This window comes from Triturus cristatus, chromosome 8 (genome assembly GCF_964204655.1).
Source record: "Triturus cristatus chromosome 8, aTriCri1.1, whole genome shotgun sequence".
NCBI classification, from domain to species: Eukaryota; Metazoa; Chordata; class Amphibia; order Caudata; family Salamandridae; genus Triturus; species Triturus cristatus.
This window is the reverse complement of record NC_140591.1, coordinates 1,070,705,366-1,070,720,986: the sequence shown is the minus strand read 5'-3', so window position 1 is coordinate 1,070,720,986 and position 15,621 is coordinate 1,070,705,366. Positions and strand designations below refer to the sequence as shown.

Genomic DNA, 15,621 nt, shown 5'->3' with positions numbered 1-15,621 from the left:
TGTGAAATAGGTGCACAGGGGCATAGCTTGGTCAATAAGTTTGGTGAAGGCAGATTTTGCAAAAATCACGTTGGCATATCATTTTAAAATACATAACAAAGCATGCAGGTCGCATGTGGGGGAATTAAGGGGCAGTGAAAAGGGGTAGGAACAGGCATTGGTAGGGATACTAAGTGAGAGAAAATAGAATATTTTGTAAACTAGCCAACATCTTTTAAGACTTTCAAAACAGAGAGAAGGAGAGAGTGTGTGTGCGTTTTTGTCAGTGTGTATGTACAAATTCCATGTGGATTCCGACAGATGCCTCACACAGACCCCTCCCCATTTGCAACAACCATGTCCTCTGAGAGAAAAGGAAGAGAGACCTCATGGAAGAGTAAGGACTATCAGACCCAGTGAAGACTGAAAATAGAATAAGTATTGTGAATTCAAGATCCTATTTGAACTCCCCTGACATGCTAGTGGAGAGTTAAAATGTTTTCATTGTGTTATACAGCAGCCCAGTGACTGTGGTGAGCACACCGCATAGCAAAGAAAGAGGGACAAGTAAGCAAATGTTGATTTAAAGGCTCATTGCCATTGTTGAGTCTTTCTGAACCCCCTCTATGTGTAGGCCTCTAGAGGACATTATCTAAGGATGGCATAGTATATTCTTGTGCATTGATTGCATGGCCCAGTAATCAGCCTTTTCTTGTGTGCTGGTTGTGTGCCTCCTATGGTTTGTTACTTGCTGTGTGTTTGGTTTGTTTTTGTGCCAGCCAATGTCATGTGAGCTTTGCACACGTTTGATCTTGCTCATCAGCCCCTAAATACATTAGTGGGGGGTGGCATTTATTAAAGGTTGTCCCTTTTATTGTCTTTATTATCAACATCTGTAATATTGCTTATGCTATTTCACAGTGTACCTGCTGAATAGCATTTCACTTTCCATGAGGGTGAAGCCAGAGATAAAAGTGGTGCGTTATATATTATGATTTGTTTTTATGAGGCAGGAATGGGGCTGTGTAGGTCAGAGGTATTTTTTTCATAGAAGGCCACCCACACCTTTGGTACTATTTTGCTTTACCCTTCCTGCCGTGCCCCACACCGCATTTCAACTGTACTAAAACTCAAAAGCACTCTATATAATTAGCACACTGAGACTTGACCCTTTGACCTTTTGCTCCCAGACCTATACAGTGAACCCCGCTTTTACTTTCCCGTTTGCCCCTGGCCTTGTTGAGTCAGGGATTTTTTTTTCATTTCAATTAATCAATCAATCAATCAATCAACCAATATTTGGGTCTTGTACAGTGAGGCGATGTCGGTCATGGTGTTTTGGAAATTCGCTCTTGTGGTTTCGGCGTCTTCTGTGAGGGATAGGACAAGCTGGTATCAAGTGAATGGCAACCATTTGCTTGCTTTTATTTCGTGCTGTTGCAGCCACAATGACAATAACATTGCTTGTTTAATATGACCATGAAAGGAGACCAGGAGCAACTGATACAGGTAAGAGCGGTGGGGCTGTGGTACGGGTTGGGGGGGGGGGAGTCGACAGACAACAGGATTGGGAAAATAAAATAAAAAAATTAATAAAACCACCTGCCTTGTGCTCACTGCATTGCTGACTCGGTGATGCGGCCAGCGCAAGGTAAGTGGTTTTATTATTTTTTTTATTTGATTTTCCCTATCCGTCATCTGTCGACTTCCACCGTCCCACCAGGGGAGCTGGGGTAGAAACGGTCTGATTCTTTCCCAGCTGGGAGTACAAATGGAGTGATTCTTCACCAAGCCCTGCTTTCCTATGGGACACTTGTGCTATAACATAATTATTTATAGATTTTAAAACTGAGCTGCCATCTTTATGACTGTCAAGGCAGCTACATGGACTACTTTCTGTACATGGCAACAGCTGCTGATCTATCATGTATTTTCTTTTCTTGCAGGACATATTTATGAACTATGAAACTCTATGAAGGTCTCCAAATGCCCTGGCCCCGCGAGGACTTCTGACATACCTGCTATGAAGGAGGGTACCTGCCTTTCGACTGATTAAAATAGAATTCAGTTTTTCCCAAAAACAGAGGTTATACTCCAGGATGACATCATACTCACAAAGATAAGACGCTAAAGATGCAAGATTAACACAGGTGAATAAGGTATATGTTATACAGGCTTTATCTACCATTTCCATTAAAAAAAATGTGGACAAACCATAACCTTTTAAAATGCATTTTATCAATAATATTCCTGCACGAAAAACATCTTGTTTAGTACCATACGAATGCTATTTGTGCGCAAACAGGCAGAATTGAGCAACATTGTTTACCACTTTACAATAAATAACAGTCCCTCTAACAGCTGGTTTTAATTAAAAAAATAATGTCGAAGACCCCCTCAACTTATTCAGCATATATTTACATTTATCTCAATAGTTATATGCAATTGCATTTGTTTTGTTTTTAATAATTCTTTAGCAACTAGAAACTCGGTACTTTTATTGCCAAAACGAAGCAGCGTGAATATATGAACAGATGTACATCTACACCCATAACCTTTGCTGTTTTCTAGCACTCTGAATATATTGCAGTTAATTATGGACGTTTTTCAATGACTTTCTCACGTGCCATTGTCCTTGCTGTACATCACTGTGATGAGTAGAAAAAAAAATCAACAAATGTCTTACATTTCATGCCAACCTTTAAGCAACTCCAAGTGCGAAATCTAATTTACATTTAAGGGAAAAGGGACTTTACAGTTTTTTCTATTTCTTCTGCATTTTGCACATCTATTTCTATGTACAGTTGCATAACAACAACAGCAATAATAATATTAATAATAACAATAAATCCACACTGCATTTGTTATAAAACTGAAAATAAAGTTCTTTAAAAAATAATAATAATAATAATAAATACAGATTTTTTTTATTTTTTTTTAATTATTGTCCATACTAGAAAGAGCAATAGAGGAATGACAGGTTGTGCCATCATTCAACTTACACTCTATTACTAAACAACAAAAAATCTAATGATGTATGTAAAAATTGTGGCTAAAAACACAATAGATTTTTTCTGTGGTGGCAACGTTTTATTTTCTATTACAAAACCGTAGTCTCCAAACACCAGTAGGAATGGCGCCTACAGTCCTTCACTGTCTCAACAGTGACAGATGGTCATGTGCCTTTCTGTGTAACTCCAGCCCATCAGTGTTTGACTGACTTCCAACTCCCTGTACTTCAGCTTTGGCTCTAACAAAAATCAAGACCATAACATTTAGACTCGGGCAGTAACAATAAATCAGCCAAGTTCTTATGCTCATGCTAACAAATGCCTGAGCATGTGATTGTCTGATGTTTTGAGCATCTCTTTCACATCTTGGCTCCTCAGACGAGAAAGTGCTGATTAGCCGCTCAGCCAAAAAATGTTTACATTATTTTTACAACTCATAATCTGCCTTTTTCATGATCTCATCCTGTGAAATGCGCACTATGTTTAGTGGTGCTTTTGGATCCCCATTGCAAGATATCTTGACATTACTCATGAAGCACGCTACACCTTCAGCTTTCTGGGGCCTCCTGGCCGACTAAGACTATGATTAACAAATTAATTTTCCTTTTGTTAATAAGCCCTTTTAGACTATAATTGGCTTGTGAGAAGAACTTCTTATACAGTCAGTCCATTAGTGTTTGACTTGCCTCTAACTCTGCACTTTGCCATTGGTTCTGGCAACAATCATGAACTTAGCATCGAGACTCAGGGAGCGCTGGTCACTATGTTATGGAGTGCCTGTCTGATCCCAACAAACACTTTTGGGGTCTTAGATTCAACCACATCCAACGGTGGAAACAAATACAGTCATATTGAAGCCATTTTGTGAATTACATTGCAGCATTAGGGTTCCAGTAGCATCTCCAGAGTTTTAGAAAAAAGAATTATGTAATGAACCAGCTCCTCCAGAACCTGCGATTTGCTATAGGGATTGCAGGTTTTAGGGTAACCAATGCCAAACCGAGACCTTAAAGTCAGTATGGTTTCTTATGGCTAGTCATAAGGGGAATCACATATGGCTGTCAAACTATCTAGAGTAGATGATTACATCAAATAATAATCAAAAATGGGCAAAACATCCAAATACATTAACACCAATGGTTAACCATCATGCTAGTCTTGCAAATGAAAGCTGTTTTTTTGCATTACTTTACAACATAAATTAAGCGAAAACACAAAATAAGAAATACATTTAGTAAGTAATGCATAATAAAGTAACATTGAGTTGATGTATTATGTGAAGGTGAAAACACCCCAGAGAGTATGAATTACACTTCTGTTTTTTCTTGTAGATACATATGATGTAGGGATAGGACAGTGTTAATTCAACAAGCATAGGGAAGATTTAAACAGGTCCTAAACCATTAAACCATTAAAAATAGAGTAGAAACATTAGCTAACATGAATTAGAAAAATTATTCTACATGTTCATCAATCCGCACGTAATTGACTATCTGGCTTTCAATCGGCTGAGGCCATTTTCTTAAGTACTACATAAACCGTGGCAAATGTAATACTTAAATTGCTGGAACAAACAAAAATGCCTATATAAAGAAAAGGTGGAATCAAATATACTTCAAAGGAGAAGAAAGTGGTGGGCCCTTAATCAAGTCAACATTTCCAAGTTAAGAAAAATATTCTTACTAACTACTGCACAGCATCTGCTTGCCCGCAAATTGTTGGAGGGAGCTTAATTTATTCTTCATTGAAGAGGGCTGTTGAAACAACTTTTGGAAACTGTTATTTAAGATGTTTTCCTTTGTAAGAGTGAACTACTTCATATGAGCAGCTAATATAAAACAGTGGTTTGAGAAAGACATTTTGGCAATAAATGGTGATGAGTGGTACAAGAGCAATCATAAAGTTGTTCATTTCTAACTTCAAGGCATGCAAATAATAATGATAAGCATTGCTCTTCACCACCAGGGAAGTATGGATTCCTGCTACATCATATCTTTCAAATCCACTGACCATTACATTGTAGTCATTGCATGAGAATCACCACTAAACCTTGGACTGCTACATCATCAATGATATATATTACTCGGGTTAGGATTAAATAATCAGTACTTTTTAAGTAATCAAAAAAGATAATAGGTACTAGGAGGTTGGTTCCAAATGACATAACCTACTTGTAAGAAAACAATTTTAAAATGAAATGGAATATAAAATGTTGAGGTGTGACATACTGATAATAAATTAGCACAATTTTGGGTAAGGATTAGAATATTAAAAATGTATTAAATTACAAAATATCTCTCAGTTTTGCCTAGATTAAATAAATTTAAAATAAGGTTGGCTGTCATTACTTTTGTTTAATTTACAAGGGAGTTTGGGGTCTTGTCCATTTATCTATTATTGTAGATGCAAACAAAAGTGAAGTTAACATTATTAACATGACACATATGTTTCAAAATGAAATAGTTGCTAAAGTAAATAGAAATATCAGTGTATAGTTATATAGATCATACTTAAAGGTAAGGCTTAGTTACAATTAAAAAATATATTAAGAAACAACCTTAAAGGGGAATACAGTTACATTTAAAAACTGCTACACACATCCTAGCAAGTTGGGGTAGTAGCGTGGGATTAACAAATTAAACATAGATACATTATATATATTGTAAGATAAGTGCAAACCCAATTAAATTGGATGAATTCTTAAGTCCTCAAAAGTTATGATCATGGCAGTATATGAATTACAATTTAATTAAGCAAAATGGAAGTGCTCGGCTTGTAAATTAAAATAATTCTGTTAAATAAAAATAGTTTACACTTATTTTATAACATATAAATGCCATGTATACAACAATGTAAAATTCTGAGGTAATGGAACCGATAAAGTAGAACATCAGATATTTATGCTGACAATATGGTGTACTCTGATGCAGTACTTCTGATGTAGTGGCAGGCGATTTAGTTGCATCCCATGCTGTGACATACAACATCACGGAGGATGAGTTAATGCTGATTGCTTTTCACAAAAATAAATCATAATCCCTAGGTTTTTCTATTTTGCCAGCTTGGGAGACAGCTTGAAGTCGTAAAGCAAATCATGCGCCTTGAAACAGTGCACTGTTATTCAAAGTATACACATTTTCTCTTAGTGGTGTAAGAGGAAGCGTACTTAGATCCGTCCTGCTGAGATAACAAGAGCTTAAAGCACTTTTTTTAAAACTGTTTTTATTTAGCAACTTAATAGAAAGCACAGCAATGCAGTTCACCAATAATATACAGTCAGATACAAAATGTACATTGGTTGTTTTACATAGGTTGATATGACAGTGATTCTTCATTCCAGCGACCCCTTCACAGCATTTGGTATGCCCTGCCATCTAGCCTTACTGCTTTGTGGTTCCACAGTAGGGGACAGGCACATTCCACCCCTGTGTGTGTTCCACACAGCCCATTTACGATCCTATTTTTTTGTGCACCCTCTGTGCTTGAAAACGTATTTCTCTGCAATCATGGGTCTATCCATATCAGCAGCCCAGTCTCTGATAGTTGGCGTCTCCCCCAGAACCCATTTTTGTGCAATGTTTCGTTTTCCATTGGCCCATCCCAATGAAACCCATGATTTCTCGGTCTGGGTGAGGTCTGTGGCCTCCCATATATTTTTAGAGCACTTTTAATAACATTGGTTCACTTTGTTCAAAGAATCACCATTTGTTGGATAGCTTTAAGGTTTGCCTTACAGTGAATAAGCCTGGTATTAGTTTTTCATCTCTTTTGTAGGTTTGTAAAATGCAACACATACCATTTGCATGATGTCTTGGTATTTAGCGCTGCTGCCTGCTTTCTGTCTCCTTTTGACATTAATGATAGCTTCCAGAATGTTGGACAGCGATTGGCATGGAATGTTGGCGGACCAATGGGGAGCTCCTTAACCGAATGTTGTGGAGCCTCTGGATCACTGAAGGCTGAAATGTTTGGTTGAAAGATGCTTTAATTTATTGACATAGTAGTTTTATTTATTGACAAAATGGAGCAGCCTGAATTTATGAGTAAACCTCTTGAAGAAGTATTTCTTCTTTGAGAAAAACATGTTTTTCTGATTTTCTTTGGTAAGGTGAGCAGTGTTGACACACGAGTTAGGATGGAGGGAATTTCAGAGTACGGTAAAACACACTGTGAATGGCCATCTTCCCATCCATGTGTTTTTTGTACTTGGGGCAGTGTTAGAATTTGTGCTGACACTGATTTAAGGAAGTTGTAGGAGGTGGGAGTTTTGTAAGGAAGAAATTGGGGCTTGCTTCATTCTTACATTCCCTCTGAAGAATGTTCATTTTCAAACACATCCTATCAATTGAAATAGGCACTTCTTTAATTCATATTTTTTATGTGAATATTGTCAATGAATAATCGAGAGACATCTTTGCTTTTGTTTAATAGGTACATTTACAATTTCTGTATGTAATAAACATATGAGGATGAAATGAGAAATGGCATTCACCAAATCCTCACAGGCTATGCAGAGATTTATTTTACTCTGCCAGGGAGAGATGGTGATAAAATATATTTAGTTACCTATATGTGAAGAGACTAAATTGATGGAATAGTGAAGAGTTCACTTAGCAGTATTAGAATGCTGACTTCTTAGCTTTTATATTTATAGTGGGTTTCCAAACATTTTAAAAGATAAACAATTTCAAACAGACCTGAGGAGGTGTATAGTTACAATGCAATAAAAAAAGGACAACCAAGCTTTCATACATTTCGGCTTGAAGACCCCTGCTCACAACGTGAGCAATAGTATTCTACACCCAGCACAAATTAAACAAAGTCAATAATATGAACAGTGTATAATGAATTACAAAAACATTAAGGAAATCCTCACAATAATCACATGAATAAATAAATCATACTATGCCATAGATAATATAACAAATAGTTAATTAAAGCCTCAGAGGGCAACATTGATGTAGATCACTTGAGTGAATCAGTTGGTTAATGATTATATTGTCCCATTTGTTCTCCCAAGAGGTTTTGAGAAGTGGCATTGCTAGAAATGGCCCTTTCTGCAGCGTTACCCCAAATATTTTGCCTTCCTCCTCCCCTTTTTGCTAAATGTGTTTTTGTTGGCTTTAGGATTCTGGGCACCTTACTACTGCTAACCAGTGCTAAAGTACATATGCTCTGTACTCAAATCATCGTAACATTGGCTTAGCCACAATTGGCATTTTTAATTTACTTATGAGTCCCTAGTAATTGTGCACTATATGTGTCCAGGGCCTGTAAATTAAATGCTACCAGTGGGCCTGCAGTACTGATTGTGCCACTCACTTCAGTAGCCCTTAAACATGGTTCAGGCCTGCCACTGCAGAGCCTGTTTGCAGTTTCAAACTGCCATTTCGACCTGGCATGTTAACCTATTTGCCAGGCGCAAACCTTTCCTTTTATCACATATATATAAGTCACCCCTAAGGTAGGCCTTTGGCAGGGTGCAATGTATGTAAAAGGTAGAAGGTAGGACATGTAAGTTTGACTTTTACATGTCATGGCAGTTAAAAACTGCTAATTTCCTTTTTCACTATTGCAAGGCCTATTTCTCCTATAGGTTACCATTGGTATTGCCTTAAAACGTCTTTTGGGAATAGGTTAGAGATTTGGAGTCTGGTGTCTCTGGACTCACAATTTAAAATCACAACGTATGGTGAAGTCGGATTTTAAATTGTAAATGCCACTTTTTGAGCGTTGGCATTTTCTTACTTTAACCATTCTGTGCCTCTGCCTGTCTCTGAATACACATCTGGGTTGGGTGACAGTTGGGATTTTTACACTCGCTGTAGACGATCACACACAGGGAGCTGGGGTTTGACATTTGCATCCTGATGGCCCATCACAAGGCTGATGGGCCTTCCTGAGATAGATTGGGAGAGAGGAGCTGAGACTTGCACCTGAATAGGGCTGTGCCTGTCCCCACACAAAGAGTTGCATAGCCCCTTGTAGTGAGCCTAGAGCAAGGGCATTCAGGGCAGGGACCTCGTGATCTTCAAAGGCTTCTTAGAAGTCTCCCCCACTTCAAAGGCACATTTGGGTATAAGTGCTGGACCCCTGACACAACCAAATCAGAACTTTGCTGATACCAGCGACATTCTGCCTGGAAAAAAACTGTTGTGCTGCAGGAGGGTCTGCCGCTTTGCTACCTGCTCTGCTGTGTGGGCCTGCTGCTTCATGCTTAGGAGTGAGAAGGACTGGACCTGTTCTCTACATCCTTGAACCCAAGATTCTCCAACGGCTTGTTGGCTTGCCTCCAGTGAAGTCTCAAAAAAGGGTCAAAAAAGACTTCTTGCAACTTTGTTCGTGATGCTGGACTCTGCCACCTGTGAGTCCTACCCTTGCCTGAATTGCCCCCTCCAGTCTTGGGACTCAGAAGTGGTTTCTGCAGTTGTTGTGTGCAAAAATCAATGCAGTTACCCCTTTGCGCCAATCAAAACTGATGCAGTGCCCTCCGATGCCAACGCAGAGCCAATTTGACGACGACGCGAGTCTCGACTGTGAGGTTCGACTTTGACTCATTGACCCGACTGCGTGAATCGGAACCGACTCAGATAGTCCTCAAAGTTGACCCTTGCTCCGTGCAAGGTACATTTTCAGCAGGCCCTGCATGGGTTCTGTAGGTGGGCTGCCCTCCATCACCATCGGTCTTTAACTTTGGATTTACCCCCGTCTAGCGCAAACTGAAGTAACCTCTTAGCGCTATTGACTTCTAAGCACTGCTTTTGGATTTAATCTTTGAAAATTCATATCTCACCTTCTACTTTTTTATTGTTTTGGTCTTGTTTTACTCCGATAAATATTCTCCATTGTTATAAACTCTTCTGGAGTCATTTTGTGGTACTTTCACTCTGTTACTGTAATTAAAGTGTTGTACAATTACTTTACACATTGCCTCCTAAGTTAAGCCTGACTGCTCTGAGCCAAGTGACCAGAGGGTGAGCACAGGTTAATTTAGATTGTATATTTGACTTACCCTTACGAGAATTGTGACTCCTGCTTGGACAGGGTGTATGCTCTGCCAACCAGAAGTCTCGATATCCCACAGGCATCAAGTAGCCCTTTTGCTAAATTAGAGTCACTGTATGATCTTTGACATATTTACTTTGCCGACATAATGACTTTTCATTTGTTTTTCATAAGGTCCCAGTTCTATTCACTAATAACTCTAGGATGTTTGTTTATTTCACAGTGCTATCATGATACAACTTGATATTGGATTTACAGATTTCTTTGTTCACAAAGTAAAGATGTGCATTTAGGCTTTTTTAAAGATGTAATGAAAATAGTGTCCCTTAGCAATATTTTGCTGTGTTTGCCATTTATGATCACTCATTACAACACAATTCACCTTTTGGCTCATTTTTATAATATTCTTCATTAAGGGTACAGTTTAAATCTGGTACAGTGGTGTGTTCAGTAAAGAGGCCCACTTGCCATCTTCCATATTGTTGTATCCCAGGTAGGGCTGTGCGGAGCTCGCAGAGTTCTACTCTGCGGAATTTCGCGGAGTTACTGAAAAACTCCATTAAATTCTGTCCAGTTCCGCAAGCAGGTGGAGTTGAGCCGGTATCCCTCCCTATCCCACAATGAACATCATCATCAACCACAAAGATAATCTACACTTCGCCTGCCCTCAAATGAATGATACTAGTTCAACAAAAAGGCATTAAACATGCATTCTTCTGTAACAGAAACTAGTGTGCGATAATATAAAACTAAAGATTATGGTACAAGTCACGTCCTGTACTTTCGCTCATGCATCTGTTCTGTAGGTAACAGTGTGCGTAAGTGAATGGAACCCAAAGGCTCATGTTGCCTGTACTCACCCAGGTACAGGGTAATGTTGGAATGAGATTCATTCATTGTTGACCGAGCTGGGGTGCTGAAGGGCGCAGCCTTAATGCCATGGTCTGGCTCTGCCACCAGGAGGGCTCCTTGTTGCCGATGCAGTGCAGGTCGGTTGCAGGGCGCTGGCATTGTGTTGGTGGTCCAGGTTCCCCGTTTGGTGTTGGTGACCACCGGCTCCCTGAAGCAGGCATACAGCACTGTGGTGCCCCCTCGTGGTCGTAGCATGAATCCATGCTCCCCAGGGTAGGTGAGACCACCTGAGCTTACAGGAGAAGGGCAGGGTGGGAGTTGGGAGTCTCAGGACTAGCTGGGTGAAAAAATGGAAAAGGCCGGGCAGTAGAATGCATGACAGACAAAGTTCTCTCTGCCACAGAAGGGAGTGTCCTGACTCCTGACGCAACAATGGCACAACTCTAAACCTTCTTTCACGAGCGGGCTTCTGTGATTGGGTGCCTCTGTCTGTAGCTTTCCTACTCACTCACTATGCTAAAAAACAATAGTGGACCGAACTCCAAAGTCTTTGCTGAAAGACTAGACTGCTAACTGTGGCAGCCATCTTGGGTTGCTCACGCCACTCTGTGTGTTACTAATATTGACTGTTTTATGGGAGCGCACTGGTGAATTCCACTAAGCAGTGGTTTGTGGCGTTTTAGCTGAACTCCGCACTCCAAGTGGAGCGGCTCAAACTCCGCAAACTTCACAGGCGAAGCAGAGTTTGCCACCCACCGCTAATCCCAAGCTGTTGCTTCATTATGGGATTTTGTTTCTTGGACAGGTGTGGACAACATACACAAAGTCACCCAAATAGTGCCTACATTGCAATTAGGACAAAGCCAGGCATATCAGCTTTGCCAGTGCTTATGCAAAGTGGGTACTTGTCTGAGAATGGTGCATATGTAAGGCAGCCAAATAACAAAATTGTAATGATGACAATAGTTCTATTCGCTTGGTAAATAATAGCATATAGTATGAGTATGTGTGTGACAACATTAACGTTTTGAACCAAAATAACACACTGAAATTCAAGGAATTCACAGAAAGTTAGCTGAGCTAACTATAACCTGCACCCCGGCCATACATTGCTTATGACCTCACATATTAAATCACTCATGTCATGTTCTATGACATCATTTATGACATCACAGTGATGTCATCAATGATGACATTTGTAACTGGTACATTTCTGTGTTTTTTTAGTTTAAAATGTTAATGTTTTCACTGACATATTCACCTAACTATAAAGCTTCCAGAATGTTGGACAGCGATTGGCATGGAATGTTGGCGGACCAATGGGGAGCTCCTTAACCGAATGTTGTGGAGCCTCTGGATCACTGAAGGCTGAAATGTTTGGTTGAAAGATGCTTTAATTTATTGACATAGTAGTTTTATTTATTGACAAAATGGAGCAGCCTGAATTTATGAGTAAACCTCTTGAAGAAGTATTTCTTCTTTGAGAAAAACATGTTTTTCTGATTTTCTTTGGTAAGGTGAGCAGTGTTGACACACGAGTTAGGATGGAGGGAATTTCAGAGTACGGTAAAACACACTGTGAATGGCCATCTTCCCATCCATGTGTTTTTTGTACTTGGGGCAGTGTTAGAATTTGTGCTGACACTGATTTAAGGAAGTTGTAGGAGGTGGGAGTTTTGTAAGGAAGAAATTGGGCTTGCTTCATTCTTACATTCCCTCTGAAGAATGTTCATTTTCAAACACATCCTATCAATTGAAATAGGCACTTCTTTAATTCATATTTTTTATGTGAATATTGTCAATGAATAATCGAGAGACATCTTTGCTTTTGTTTAATAGGTACATTTACAATTTCTGTATGTAATAAACATATGAGGATGAAATGAGAAATGGCATTCACCAAATCCTCACAGGCTATGCAGAGATTTATTTTACTCTGCCAGGGAGAGATGGTGATAAAATATATTTAGTTACCTATATGTGAAGAGACTAAATTGATGGAATAGTGAAGAGTTCACTTAGCAGTATTAGAATGCTGACTTCTTAGCTTTTATATTTATAGTGGGTTTCCAAACATTTTAAAAGATAAACAATTTCAAACAGACCTGAGGAGGTGTATAGTTACAATGCAATAAAAAAAGGACAACCAAGCTTTCATACATTTCGGCTTGAAGACCCCTGCTCACAACGTGAGCAATAGTATTCTACACCCAGCACAAATTAAACAAAGTCAATAATATGAACAGTGTATAATGAATTACAAAAACATTAAGGAAATCCTCACAATAATCACATGAATAAATAAATCATACTATGCCATAGATAATATAACAAATAGTTAATTAAAGCCTCAGAGGGCAACATTGATGTAGATCACTTGAGTGAATCAGTTGGTTAATGATTATATTGTCCCATTTGTTCTCCCAAGAGGTTTTGAGAAGTGGCATTGCTAGAAATGGCCCTTTCTGCAGCGTTACCCCAAATATTTTGCCTTCCTCCTCCCCTTTTTGCTAAATGTGTTTTTGTTGGCTTTAGGATTCTGGGCACCTTACTACTGCTAACCAGTGCTAAAGTACATATGCTCTGTACTCAAATCATCGTAACATTGGCTTAGCCACAATTGGCATTTTTAATTTACTTATGAGTCCCTAGTAATTGTGCACTATATGTGTCCAGGGCCTGTAAATTAAATGCTACCAGTGGGCCTGCAGTACTGATTGTGCCACTCACTTCAGTAGCCCTTAAACATGGTTCAGGCCTGCCACTGCAGAGCCTGTTTGCAGTTTCAAACTGCCATTTCGACCTGGCATGTTAACCTATTTGCCAGGCGCAAACCTTTCCTTTTATCACATATATATAAGTCACCCCTAAGGTAGGCCTTTGGCAGGGTGCAATGTATGTAAAAGGTAGAAGGTAGGACATGTAAGTTTGACTTTTACATGTCATGGCAGTTAAAAACTGCTAATTTCCTTTTTCACTATTGCAAGGCCTATTTCTCCTATAGGTTACCATTGGTATTGCCTTAAAACGTCTTTTGGGAATAGGTTAGAGATTTGGAGTCTGGTGTCTCTGGACTCACAATTTAAAATCACAACGTATGGTGAAGTCGGATTTTAAATTGTAAATGCCACTTTTTGAGCGTTGGCATTTTCTTACTTTAACCATTCTGTGCCTCTGCCTGTCTCTGAATACACATCTGGGTTGGGTGACAGTTGGGATTTTTACACTCGCTGTAGACGATCACACACAGGGAGCTGGGGTTTGACATTTGCATCCTGATGGCCCATCACAAGGCTGATGGGCCTTCCTGAGATAGATTGGGAGAGAGGAGCTGAGACTTGCACCTGAATAGGGCTGTACCTGTCCCCACACAAAGAGTTGCATAGCCCCTTGTAGTGAGCCTAGAGCAAGGGCATTCAGGGCAGGGACCTCGTGATCTTCAAAGGCTTCTTAGAAGTCTCCCCCACTTCAAAGGCACATTTGGGTATAAGTGCTGGACCCCTGACACAACCAAATCAGAACTTTGCTGATACCAGCGACATTCTGCCTGGAAAAAAACTGTTGTGCTGCAGGAGGGTCTGCCGCTTTGCTACCTGCTCTGCTGTGTGGGCCTGCTGCTTCATGCTTAGGAGTGAGAAGGACTGGACCTGTTCTCTACATCCTTGAACCCAAGATTCTCCAACGGCTTGTTGGCTTGCCTCCAGTGAAGTCTCAAAAAAGGGTCAAAAAAGACTTCTTGCAACTTTGTTCGTGATGCTGGACTCTGCCACCTGTGAGTCCTACCCTTGCCTGAATTGCCCCCTCCAGTCTTGGGACTCAGAAGTGGTTTCTGCAGTTGTTGTGTGCAAAAATCAATGCAGTTACCCCTTTGCGCCAATCAAAACTGATGCAGTGCCCTCCGATGCCAACGCAGAGCCAATTTGACGACGACGCGAGTCTCGACTGTGAGGTTCGACTTTGACTCATTGACCCGACTGCGTGAATCGGAACCGACTCAGATAGTCCTCAAAGTTGACCCTTGCTCCGTGCAAGGTACATTTTCAGCAGGCCCTGCATGGGTTCTGTAGGTGGGCTGCCCTCCATCACCATCGGTCTTTAACTTTGGATTTACCCCCGTCTAGCGCAAACTGAAGTAACCTCTTAGCGCTATTGACTTCTAAGCACTGCTTTTGGATTTAATCTTTGAAAATTCATATCTCACCTTCTACTTTTTTATTGTTTTGGTCTTGTTTTACTCCGATAAATATTCTCCATTGTTATAAACTCTTCTGGAGTCATTTTGTGGTACTTTCACTCTGTTACTGTAATTAAAGTGTTGTACAATTACTTTACACATTGCCTCCTAAGTTAAGCCTGACTGCTCTGAGCCAAGTGACCAGAGGGTGAGCACAGGTTAATTTAGATTGTATATTTGACTTACCCTTACGAGAATTGTGACTCCTGCTTGGACAGGGTGTATGCTCTGCCAACCAGAAGTCTCGATATCCCACAGGCATCAAGTAGCCCTTTTGCTAAATTAGAGTCACTGTATGATCTTTGACATATTTACTTTGCCGACATAATGACTTTTCATTTGTTTTTCATAAGGTCCCAGTTCTATTCACTAATAACTCTAGGATGTTTGTTTATTTCACAGTGCTATCATGATACAACTTGATATTGGATTTACAGATTTCTTTGTTCACAAAGTAAAGATGTGCATTTAGGCTTTTTTAAAGATGTAATGAAAATAGTGTCCCTTAGCAATATTTTGCTGTGTTTGCCATTTATGATC

At 39.8% G+C, this 15,621-nt stretch overlaps 1 long non-coding RNA gene across 6 annotated transcripts in view; it reads left to right on the top strand.

Annotated features, from left to right (window-relative positions):
- Window positions 1-15,621, top strand: part of LOC146805388 (uncharacterized) — a 272,286-nt gene that overhangs the window by 241,547 nt on the left and 15,118 nt on the right. For 5 of the 6 annotated variants that reach the window (XR_014967839.1, XR_014967835.1, XR_014967838.1 and 2 more), the window contains one exon: window positions 1,926-2,138. This is a non-coding gene — a long non-coding RNA (uncharacterized LOC146805388). The remainder of the gene's footprint in view (window positions 1-1,925; window positions 2,139-15,621) is intronic. The other variant, XR_014967836.1, reaches the window with a different exon arrangement.